This window comes from Drosophila pseudoobscura, chromosome X, assembly GCF_009870125.1.
Source record: "Drosophila pseudoobscura strain MV-25-SWS-2005 chromosome X, UCI_Dpse_MV25, whole genome shotgun sequence".
NCBI classification, from domain to species: domain Eukaryota; kingdom Metazoa; phylum Arthropoda; class Insecta; order Diptera; family Drosophilidae; genus Drosophila; species Drosophila pseudoobscura.
This window is the reverse complement of record NC_046683.1, coordinates 48375376-48387928: the sequence shown is the minus strand read 5'-3', so window position 1 is coordinate 48387928 and position 12553 is coordinate 48375376. Positions and strand designations below refer to the sequence as shown.

The following is a 12553-nucleotide window of genomic DNA, read 5'->3' as shown; positions in this document are numbered from 1 at the left end:
TTCTTAGCATATCGGCATCTAGTGATGTTGGATATATTTTAGAAGTAGATTTGCGATATCCTGATGATATTCATAATAAGCATAATAGTTTACCTTTTTGCCCCGAAAATAAGATTCCACCAGGAGGAAAGCAGACAAAACTAATAGCTGACTTAAGTGATAAAAAGAACTATATAATTCATTTGAAGCAGCTACAGTTATGTATAGAGCAAGGTATGATTTTAGAAAAAATATCTAGAGTTTTATCATTTAATCAGTCCTGTTGGCTGAAACCATATATTGACCTCAATACATCTCTTAGAAAATTAGCTAGCAATGACTTTGAGATAAACTTTTACAAATTAATGGTTAATGCCGTTTACGGTAAAACAATGGAGAATGTAGAAAAACGTCGTGAGGTTGCATTAGTTAAGCATTATGAGTCAAGACAAAACTCAGCAGGGTTTAGACAACGCATAGCAAGACATAATTTCCACAGTGTTGAAATCTTTGGAGATAATTTGGCTGCCATTGAATCAACTAAGTCCCGAATTTTTTATGATAAGCCCATATACATTGGAGTTAGTGTACTAGAACTTTCAAAATGGTTAATGTATGACTATTTCTATAATTTTCATTCTGTAAAATGTCCATCATCAAAAATACTCTATATGGATACAGATTCATTTATTATATCATCAGAAGAAGATTTTTATGATTTAATTAAATTCAATCCTAATCGCTTTGATACATCCAATTACCTAGCCTCAAACAGATTCGGTATCAATCTCGCTAATAACAAAGAGCTTGGATTAATGAAAGACGAAAATGCAGGAAAAATAATGACGTCGTTTGCAGGATTAAAAGCGAAAGCATACTCATATTTAATTGCTAAAGATGATAACACTGACTATAACGTAAAAAAGGTTAAAGGCGTAAAAAAGTCAGTAGTTAAACGATTAACTCATACTCATTATATTGAATGCATTAAACATAAAAAAACTTATTATGGACAACAGAGAGTTATTAGAAGTAGAGGTCATAAAATTTATACTGAAATTGTAAATAAGATAAGTCTAAATTATAAGGATGACAAAAGATTTATATTACCTGATAATATTTCAACATTAGCTCATAATCACTATGAAATTAAAAATATTTTAGGTGCTAGTAATAATACACAAAATATGGTATAAGTAAATTTAACATTATATTATTATTATTTTTAATTTGTGTATAATTAAAACTATATTTCAATGTAAAAAAATACACAAAAATAAATTAAATCTGATAAATATTTTGCGTGCTTAATTATTTTAATATACTCTTTTTATCTATCCATGAATTGTGTGTTTCATCGAAACCTAACCATTTAACAAAAACTTGTTCTTTTTTCCTTCTAAGTATTTTTTCCACTAAGAAAGCATTTTCATCTTTAACTTTTTGGAGTTCTTGATCATAAAATGAGCCTTTGATCATTTCCCCCTTATAGTCCTCCAGCTCATATGTTACAGGATTAGTAGACTTTACTTTTAAAATTTTAAAAACTTCGGCTGTCCAGTTTGGATCATAGCCCTTTGTAAAAATACCTTTATATTTACTTATTCTAACAGGATCACCAATGGAAAACTTGTGTTTAGGAAATACCTTACAAATATTATAAGCTGTTTTCAAAATAAACTCTTCATTTTGTTTGTTTACATCTATAGGCCTCATTTTTATAGTACGGTGATATGAATTATTATAATCTTTTAGTAAGTCATGCAAGATATAAATCCACGTATGATTACCCTGCATACTAAAGATTTTCCACATACGATTTTTTAATGTTCTATTAAAACGTTCACAAATAGATGCTTTAAGGTGTGTATATGTATGGTAATGGTTAATGTTATTCTTTTTCATTAACTCTCCGAAGGCTACATTAAAAAACTCCTTTCCTTGATCAGATTGAATATTTTTAGGTTTATGTTTAGATATTTTTAATATTTTCTTCAATGCTGATAAAACATCTAAAGCTGTTTTAGACTTAACGGGAACTGCATATGCAAACTTCGAGAACGTGTCAATTACTGTCAGCAAGTACCTATATCCTTTGTTTTCCTTATAAAAGGGTATCATTTCAACTAAATCGATTTGCCACGTGTCATTAATTCCCTTTTGTACGAATTTACGACGAATAAAATTTCTTCTAGCAGGCTTATGTATTTCATTAACAACTTGTTGCTTACTCATTTTTAATATAATTTTTTATTTTCTATTGTTATGTTGGGATGATTGCTTATTTAAAAGTGTTTGCTTATACTCAAGAACATCGCGTTTTATTTGATTACACATTTTTTTGGAAATTTCAAAGCATAAACGGGTTAAATCTATTTGCACATTTCTATCATAAGTACCGTCTAAATCAGCTAGTTGAACATCAAATTTTTGTAAGGCTGCACACTTAGGAATAATATTATTATAGTAGAGGTATATAATTTGTTGCTTAAGTATCGTATTCCAACATAAAAATGTGGTAAAAAAAATGCCTAATCTTAAAAACGATCTCCAGGACTCACTATCAAATTCAATTTTATTTCCAAACTGATTTATTATAAACACATACTGCTTATCTGATTTTCGAAATCTAAAATTACACTTAATTGTGGGTAATAATGGATGGTCTATAATTGTATCAGGCATCAAAAAATCATACTGATCAAGTTTCAATTGGATATACTCTTTGTATGTAACCAATTGCATCCATTCATCTTTATCTAAACCGACGAAATTGTTTTTGCTTTGCTGCATCCATATCATTGGAGTGAATTTTCTTGTAGTTGAAAAACCGCATTTAAGTTTTAAATTATGTACTACATAATATTCGAGACCGAAAATGACTTCGTGATCCTGCTTCTTTCTAGTGGACCTAATTCTTTTTGATTGAAGCGTGTCCATTTGGGTTGAATGCTTTTGTAAAACTAAGAACTCTTACTAAATTGAGCTGTATATAAAGGAGATAGGCATCAACAACTCATTCAGTTTCTTACAAAATCTCAAACCAACATGAACACAATCGACAGGAATTCAAGCGTTATAGTTGATTTTCAATATGTCTTTGGAAATAATAAACAACTTTTTATTAAGGAATTGGCGTTTATGCAAACCGGAACAGTAACACCAAACTTCTTTCATTTCAAACCACCATATCATCTGAATGAATTGGATAATGAAATGATTAAACAACAAAATATTAATCGTCAAACCATAAATGGATTGGAATGGTCAGATGGTGAAATATCATATTTAAGTTTAGGTGAAATACTTTCACCACTAAATAGATTTAGCACCGTTATTGTACGTGGTGAAATTAAAAAAAAGTTTTTATCTAAGTATTTAACAAATAATATTATTGATATCGATATTGGAAAAAGTCTCACATTTTATCCAAATTTTTTTACAAACTGTAGAATCCACAAAAAAATTCCTCTTAGATGTGCTCTAAATAATTTATTTAAGCTATTTGTTATCTTGGAAAATTCTAACTACGCTATCTACTGTAATGGTGACTCATATGTTTAGATTTTCAGTTTATATTCAGCACTTGTAGTAACTAGTTGTTTAAAATGGATTCATTTAAGCGTTTGTTTGAAAAGGATCCTCACAAAAGCGGATACACACAAGTTGTTTATTGTAATTATTGCGGCTCTGATACTCACTTAGAAAAAAACTGCCCCAAAAAGCGCGATCAGGAGACGCGTAATTAGAATATCTTAGATGTTAGAAAACATTTATAAAATATTAATAAATAAAACATAGCCCAAAAATGTTTAAGCAATTTATACATCCTTTTACAATGCTTATTTGCGGTCCTTCAGGATCTGGTAAGACAACGTTTTTAGAAAATTTAATAAACAAAAGAAATGATTTGCTGAGCATTTCAATTAATCGAATAATTTGGTGTTATGGAGAGGAGCATGCTAAGCCAAATTTTAATACCATCGAATACTATAAAGGAGTTCCCGAAACAATTGAAAATGAAAATCATGAGCCTATTCTTTTAATACTAGATGACTTAATGATGGGTGCATTTAATAAAAATGTCTGTGAGCTATTTACAAAAGGATCACACCACAGGAATTTATCCGTAATAGTGGTTACACAAAATATATTTCATAAATCATCACATACTCGAGATATTTCACTAAACACAAAATACATCGTTGCGTTCAAAAATCCTAGGGATAAGCTACAATTTCAATGCTTAGCAAGACAAATTTATCCTGAAAATTCTCAGGAGCTCTTCAGAATATATAAGGAGGTGACAGATGAACCACATGGTTATTTACTTATTGATCTTACTCAGGGAATAAATGATCTCCTTAGATTTCGTACACATATTTTTAATTCTGAGTATACAGTTTGCTTTTCAGATGAAAATGGTTTACAAAAAGAATCTAAATCGACTGAAAGCGAACAAACATTTATTGTATGTGCTCAAAAGGGCAAATAATAAACTTCGAAATGCAATTATAAGTAATTGTGACATTGAGTTAGTAAAAGCATTAGTGGAGATAGTGTTGAATACTCTGCGAGGAAATCATAAGATATCAAAAAAGCAACTATATGCTCTAAAAAAGTATAAAAATGCATTACGTCTTATTTCATGTCCAAAACGGTCAATAAATTCTAAGAGAAAAGTTCTCATCCAAAAAGGAGGATTTTTACCTGTTTTAATAAGTTCATTGCTTTCGGGGATTTTTGGAAAAATATTGAACAATGCTTAAAAATAAGCATCAATTAACCAAAGTTATTTTAATGCATCCGAATGCATATCAAAAATTGGTAAATAATGCCCAGAAAAACGATTTAATAAATATAACGTTTTTGCCTATTTTAAATGATAAAAAAACTAGCGACTTTAATAAATGGATTAAAATACGTCAAGAATTGTGTTACTATCAAAATAAAAAAAGAAATAAGACAATGGATATACGAACTACGCAGAACAAACGACTTTCATCACCTCAAAGCATTGGAATACAAACCCAAGACGAGTCAGTTTGGTTAGATGTAAAACCTAACACTTCCATTCTTAACAATAAAAATAATGAGTCCTCAAAAAAGGAACTCTCTATCACAAATGAGTTCTCTGATTTACCTAACGACATCGATGATGAAGATTTTCTGACCGAAAAATCTTTCAACTCAAAACCTAATAAGCGTAAAGTTGAGGATACCTCATTTTTAGACACTCAAGCATCAAAAAAATCAGCATTGACTAAAGTGAAGCTTACTGATAAACAGCGAAAGCTAAGAGTAAAACTTAAGAGGTATAAAAGTGAATCAAATCCATTTCAAGACTTGAAATACGTAAGTGGACGAGAAAAGTTGATGAGGGCTGTTAGAAACAGTAAGGCCGTGCAAATTGGAAAGAACAAAATTAATTGGTTATCCTATAATTAATAAACTGCAAAGAACGTAGAACTAAAAATGGTAAATGTAACAGAGTTTTTCGTGACATTACTTAGTAATGATTCGTTAAATGTATATCATGATAACGTTAAGTGTGCATTTACAAACATTGTAAATATTCCTGAAAACATGAACGATGACTGGGAAGTAGGAATTACAGACTTATATCTAAATAAATGTATAAAAAGCAGGCCTGAGAATACCTCAATCGCATCTGAAGAAACAACAGAATTCGTTATTAGCTTAGTAAATGGAGAAACATTTCGATATGAAAATGAGTCAATAGAGTCTGAACAGTTTCAAAATGGTTTGATTTTTGTTTACACTGACATTATCAAACCAAGATGTGTTGGAAATAAAAGACCTCGATGTCTTCGAGTATTACATTATAATGGAAAAGAGCAACTTATACAATTCAACAATATTGAATATTATCCCATTGAAATATGGTCTCCAAAAGAAATTTCGATCTTAATTACCGATTCCAAAGGGTATAAAGTACCATTTGAATCTTCAGCAATTCCAATTTTTGTTACCCTTCACTTTAAAAAACGAAAAGAAATGCTATAAATAATACTGTAAAGATGGAAATTTATTCAGAGTAGAAATAACCATCATGACGAAATCTTATCAACAATATTATTTAAATCAGTGTGGAGGAGGGTTGAATCATATAGGAAGTCTTTATGTTTCACCCAGAGTTATCCAACAAGGTAGAGGAATTGGGAACTTTTTTAGTGGTCTTTTTAATTACATAAAACCACTATTCCTTTCGGGGATAAACGCTATTAAAAACCAAGCTACTGAGACTGGAAAGGCAGTAATAAATGAGTTTGGTCGAAAACCTTTAAGAACTATTATCCAAGAACAAAGTAAAATTGCTTTGCAAAACCTGTCAAATAAAGCCATTAATAAGTTAACCCGATTCCAGAATGGGGCAGGTAAAAAGAATAAAAAGAGAAGGTCTAGGAAAAAACTATCTCATTTATCATCTAAAGAAGGAAGCAAACATACGCAGTCGAGAACCAAAAAAAAAAATCAACAAAGAAATTAACTATAAGAGACATTTTTTCTAAATCAAAATGACCACCCATATTGAATGTATGAAAAGCGAATTGGATCTATTTGAGCCACATCCTACACAAAGCTCTATTCTGAGAACAGAAGAAGTTTCATATAACCCCATAGCTTCGTTGGACAGTGCTTCTTCAATTGAATTCGTTTGCTTAGGAAATGGGGAAACATATCGAGACCTATCAAGTGTTTACTTAAGACTTGTTGTGCAACTAAGAAAAAGTGATAATACCAACATTGAAGGAAACGATGTTGGAGTAGTGAATAATATTTTGCATTCAATGTTTAGAAGTTCGTCCGTATATTTAAATAATATTTTGGTTTCTCAGAGTGATAATAACTATCATTATAGATCGTATTTGCAAACGATTTTAAACTATGGCAGTGATGCCAGTGAAAGTCACTTAGCCACTCAAGGTTATTATCCTAATTATGGTAAATTATTATCTGGTAGATACGTTAACACCGATGGATCCATTATGCTCAAAAATATTTTTCAAAACAGTAATAAGGTTGAACTATTCGGAAAAGTTCATGGAGATATATTTAATCAACCAAAACTGCTTATAAATAATGTAGATTTGAGGATTACTTTTAACATTGAAAAAACAGCATTTTATTTAATGGAATCTGAAACTGAATCAAATCTTAAAATATTGGAGGCCCAACTATTCATGAACCACATAACTATTAATCCGAGCATTTTATTGGCTCATCATCATGTTTTACAAACTAAAAATGCCATTTATCCATACAGCAAAGTTCAAGTAAAATCATTTACAATATATCCAGGAAATAATACATTATCAATTGACAATGCAGTTATTGGACAGCTTCCCAATTTTTTGGTTTTTTGCATGGTAAAAAACAAATCATATTCTGGAAATCGGGCATTAAACCCCTTCCATTTTGAACATTTTAAAATTCAACGCTTTAATCTATTGGTTAATGGAGTACAAGTACCATCGCAGGCACTTGAGTTTGATTTCTCGAACTCTGAAAATGCTCAAAGCTCTAGAGGATATAATATGCTATTCAGATCAAGTGGAATAAAACATTATGATCGAGGCTTACAAATTACAAAGGAAATGTTTGATAAAAATAGTTTTATATTAGCATTTGACCTAACAGCAGACCATCACAATTCAACTGTATGCTCAAATTTAATATCACAAGGAGCCATCCGAATTGAAGGACGATTTTCGGAGCCTCTTACAGAAGCAGTTACTTGTCTGGTATACTGTGAATATGACTCAATGATTGATATTGATAAACATAGAAATATTCGTGTACTATTGTAAAAATGAATACATTACAAATCGATAAGTTGCTTTCCAAGCATTCAAAAACAAAAAGAATTTTTAAAGGAGTTTATCCCTCTGATCAGCTGCCTCAAGTAATTTCGAAATATCCTGCTTTAATAATAGCAAACACAGATTCTTCAAGCTATTCAGGAACTCATTGGGTTGCTTTTTACTTTGAAAACAAATATTCAGCCGAATTTTTTGATTCATATGGTCAATATCCTCAAAATAAAGAATTTTTAAAAATATTAAGGAAAAATTCCATAAAGTTTACATTTAATAAACAACCACTGCAAGGTTATTTTTCAAATACATGCGGTCATTACTGTATCCTATATGGAATATTTAAAAGCAGCAAAAAAACATTAAATTGTTTTTTAAAACAATTTAAGAAAAATGATTTTAACTATAATGATAAGTTAATAATAAAAATGTTTAAGAAAATTCGTTTAAAATAAAACACAATATTATTTCAGAGACATTTAAGATGTTTATTGAATTTTTGAGCTGGGATACATTCTTTTATTTAAGTTATAGTACTTTAACATTAGGTCTATAGCTTCTGCTTTCTTATTTGGTAGGGTATGACACAGGCATGTGTCAGGTCCGTCCGTTGCATCGTCATCACTCCAGGGGCATAGCTTATAATGAAAGCCAAACTTGGAGTACTGAAGCTCCTTTTCCTCCAGATCTTCCAAAATTCTCATCAAATTTTCAAGAATTTGTACGTGCTCCTCGAAGATCATCTCCTCGAATTGCATTAAAAAAGTTTTATTTGTTTGGCATGCATCTTGCAGCTGACTTCTTGAATCTATTACTGATAATGTTTCAAAGAGCAGGACTCTTTATATCCACGTCTTTGCTATGTTTCCCTTATATTTTTCTTTACCCATGTATTGGAAATGATAAGTACTATATCTAGCCATCTCTTTTTTACATATGTGTGTATATTCGTAACCTTTTTCTTTATTTTTGTCTTTACATGTATAGTTGTCTCTTCTTCTCTTACATATATATAATGGGAACTCTTTATTTACTCTTTACATATAAATTGGAAATGGGCAGTGCTATATCTATTCATCTCTTTTCCTTTATATATAAGATGTGAGATTCCATGCTCCTTCAACATCTTAAAGGGTGTTTTTGTGGAAAATTTGGTCACATAACTTTTAGGTAAAAATATCCAAAGCGGTTCGTTGTCCTTATCAGATAAATAAAGGACTACTTTATTTCCAAATGATGTTTTTTTGATTTTACATCCATTGATCTTGTACTCAAATCCTATGCATAGGTCCTCAACCTTGGTGTATCCAACCGCCGGCTTTGTCTCGTTAAGTAATTCTAGGAAAGCCTAGGTATATATTTGATGAAGTGCTTATCATTTTCTATATAGAGATTTAAATATTCTTACATACCATTATAGTAATAGAAACTATTCAACCTACTAACGATTTTATACTAAATTATTTAAAAGATTGCATGATCTTTTATACTCTCATTAATTCAATTTTATACAAATGTGATCTGAGCAGATTGGTAGTTGAGTGATAATAAGTAAATGGTTTTAAAGCTGTAATGGCCAGATGTCTCAAGTCTGATTGGTGGTTGAGTAATAAGGGATAAATTATGGATACACTGCTGTATATATTGTTTCAAATATTATATTTACATGTTGGGTCTTATATAACCGTCAACATGAAAAAATTATATAAACAGAACAAAATGCATAGAATTTTTGTTCATATGCTGTTCACTTCCTATATAAGAACTGTAAGTTACTGAGATAGGTTAGTTCACTTTCACTTCGAAATGAGGACATTTCATTGCGAGTTGTGTTATTTAAAAACATCTTTTAGTTCCCGCAATGAACTGAAAAAACACACCTTAAAAATCCACAACTTTAGTTATTCAAAATCAAAATCATCATTTTATCGATGTTACTTATGTCCAGGAACTGAACTGTTTTGGTTGAGAATTGACTTCAATATGCATATTTTATTTAAGCATAACATGGAATTAAAGCGAAAAATATAATATTTATTTAAAAATGAAATAATCTGTGCGTTTTAAATATAAATACCTTTACATAAATTTACCAACTAAGTATAAAATGATGTGAAAATTACTCAATAAATTCATTCAAAAGCATCAGTATTCTACCTGAAATCCACTTATTCTTTTTGTGTAATCCTCACGTGGAAGAAACCTGTTTCAAACGAATCCTATGATTCTCTTGTAATAAGAGGAAGTGAAATTCAACCAATCAAAAGTAAAACAGAAACATTTAAAATAAATAGTGGTTAAATGTGTTATATTTATTATATATGTACATATGTATATATTATTTTTAGAAAAATACATAAAATATTCTTATTATATAAATATGTATTCGTATTATTAAAATTTCGCCTCAGCTAATTTTACCGCAGCAATTAAGTCATCATCATCTTCGTCCCGAAGTAGTTCCTGGAGTTGAGATCTTTTATCATCATCCTGATTATCTACTAAATCGAAAATGTTGTCATCATCCGGGAAAATGTATGCTGGATTATCATTATTAGACGTTGCATTCCTTGGGTCATCGTCGTCATCATCCCATTTAATGTCACTTAACCAGGTCAAGTTGCTCTCGAGATAGGTTTGAGTCTTAATCCCAAAAATCAAGGACAGGTCTACGGAGCTCGGCTGAGAGTCCAGATTTATGGTTGATTCCGGTTGGGAATCGATAAAAATGATTTCAAGGTCATCCATCGTTGTTGAAAGATTACTAGTTTATGTCCTAGCTGTTAGCTGTGAGTAGTTATTATATAGGCACTTTGCTATGGGACAGTGGTAGGTACACAAAGGAGGAATATAAATTATAGAGAAAGTAGAAAGGTTCAAGGGCATCGAAACCGTTTTTCAGGAAACACTTAAAAAATACCTCTAAACTATCACATTAGATTCATTGCAAAGGGATGACCTACCTGTTTGAGGGTTGTTTGAATCGCAACACGGGACCAATCGTAAAAACAGGTTCATTGACAGTAAGTGGGAGGAGAGAGAATATAAATGAGCGAAGGATCGATTTGAGAGGATTTTACATGGTTGAGAAACAGGATTAAGATCGAAGTTAGTTCACATTATCGCCGATAGGTGGCGCCACCAAGTAGTAAGGATACGGGACAGACGTATATTTACTCTAAGTAGCATTAATTAATTTTGATGTCTTCCTATTATAATTTTATTCTTTGCGTGCTCCTATATATATCTCCATTAATTTGTGTTCTCTTACCATTCAACCCTCTATACGGACATCTAGATACCCAGGTTTCCAACCTATGTTTTCTATAGGATGTAAATTTCAGAAACTTCACACATTTGTTTTCCCAATTCAATGTTTATAAAATATCCTATAAGTATTTATTTAACTTGACCAGTTAATAACATAGCAGAAATTGGTTCCCAATTCAATGTTAATAAAATATCTTATAAGTATTTATTTAACATGATCACGTAATAACATAGCAATATGATGCACACTTACATTCAACATGTTGCCAAGCTGCACATGCTTAAGCAAATGTTGCTGCAACATGTTGCGAATTTGGTAATTCAGTGTAAAAAGTCGCTGTCCCGTATCCTTACTACTTGGTGGCGCCACCTATCGGCGATAATGTGAACTAACTTCGATCTTAATCCTGTTTCTCAACCATGTAAAATCCTCTCAAATCGATCCTTCGCTCATTTATATTCTCTCTCCTCCCACTTACTGTCAATGAACCTGTTTTTACGATTGGTCCCGTGTTGCGATTCAAACAACCCTCAAACAGGTAGGTCATCCCTTTGCAATGAATCTAATGTGATAGTTTAGAGGTATTTTTTAAGTGTTTCCTGAAAAACGGTTTCGATGCCCTTGAACCTTTCTACTTTCTCTATAATTTATATTCCTCCTTTGTGTACCTACCACTGTCCCATAGCAAAGTGCCTATATAATAACTACTGAGATGCTTCTTGGCCTTGAGCTAGAGTCCACCCCATGTCCTGGCAGAGGGCAGAGGGCGAGGCCGTGACCCTTCCAAGGAAATCATCATCTCGAAGGACAATTGGGGGGTAAGATGCAGTCTTAGGCAAGCGCCTGGAATCAGGGTGATTCTTGATTGTGCGGGTGGGGTGTGGGGTGTGGGGCTGAGGCTGGGGGTGGGGGTGATAGAATTTCAATCATGGCCGACACGTTGGAAATAGAAGAGGGCGCCCCAAACCAGACAAAAAGCCTGCTGTGAAAAGATATATGAGCTTCGTGTCCCGGTTTTTCGTTTTCCCCGTACTTGTCCACACCTCTGGACACATTAAAATGATTTCAACAAGTCCGCGGGTCACTAGAAACTAAACAAAAAGATACCAAAATGTTTTCCATTTGAAAACAATACGTTTTTTGAATGTTTCGCATTCATTCGCATTCATTTTTGGTGAGTGTTTTTCAATGTCATGTGATACGCAGGAACGATGTACGGGGCACGGGGCACGGGGCACGGGCCACGATACGAATTATTTACACAGTGCTCGACAACATTAAACAGCTGCACTTCAGAGGAGCCCCAGTGCCAGTGCCAGGGGGGGTGGGGGTGTGGGGGGTAGGAGAGGCGTTCGATCTTGAAGTTCAACAGATCTTCGGGCAAGTGCCCGGCGGAGGCTCCTACGATCAGCTGGTTGCTGGCTGGGAAGCGGGAAGGCGGAAAAATGGCCTGCAAGATGAGCTG

At 32.2% G+C, this 12553-nt stretch overlaps 1 protein-coding gene and 1 long non-coding RNA gene across 14 annotated transcripts in view; both read right to left on the bottom strand.

Annotated features, from left to right (window-relative positions):
* Cip4 (formin-binding protein 1-like Cip4) overlaps window positions 1-12553 on the bottom strand; it is a 49464-nt gene that overhangs the window by 32201 nt on the left and 4710 nt on the right. The window lies entirely within an intron of this gene.
* Window positions 10269-11808, bottom strand: LOC117184441 (uncharacterized). The gene is made up of 2 exons (XR_004469797.1): window positions 10781-11808; window positions 10269-10633 (listed from the first exon to the last, which is right to left on the bottom strand). It is a non-coding gene; the product is annotated as an uncharacterized lncRNA (long non-coding RNA).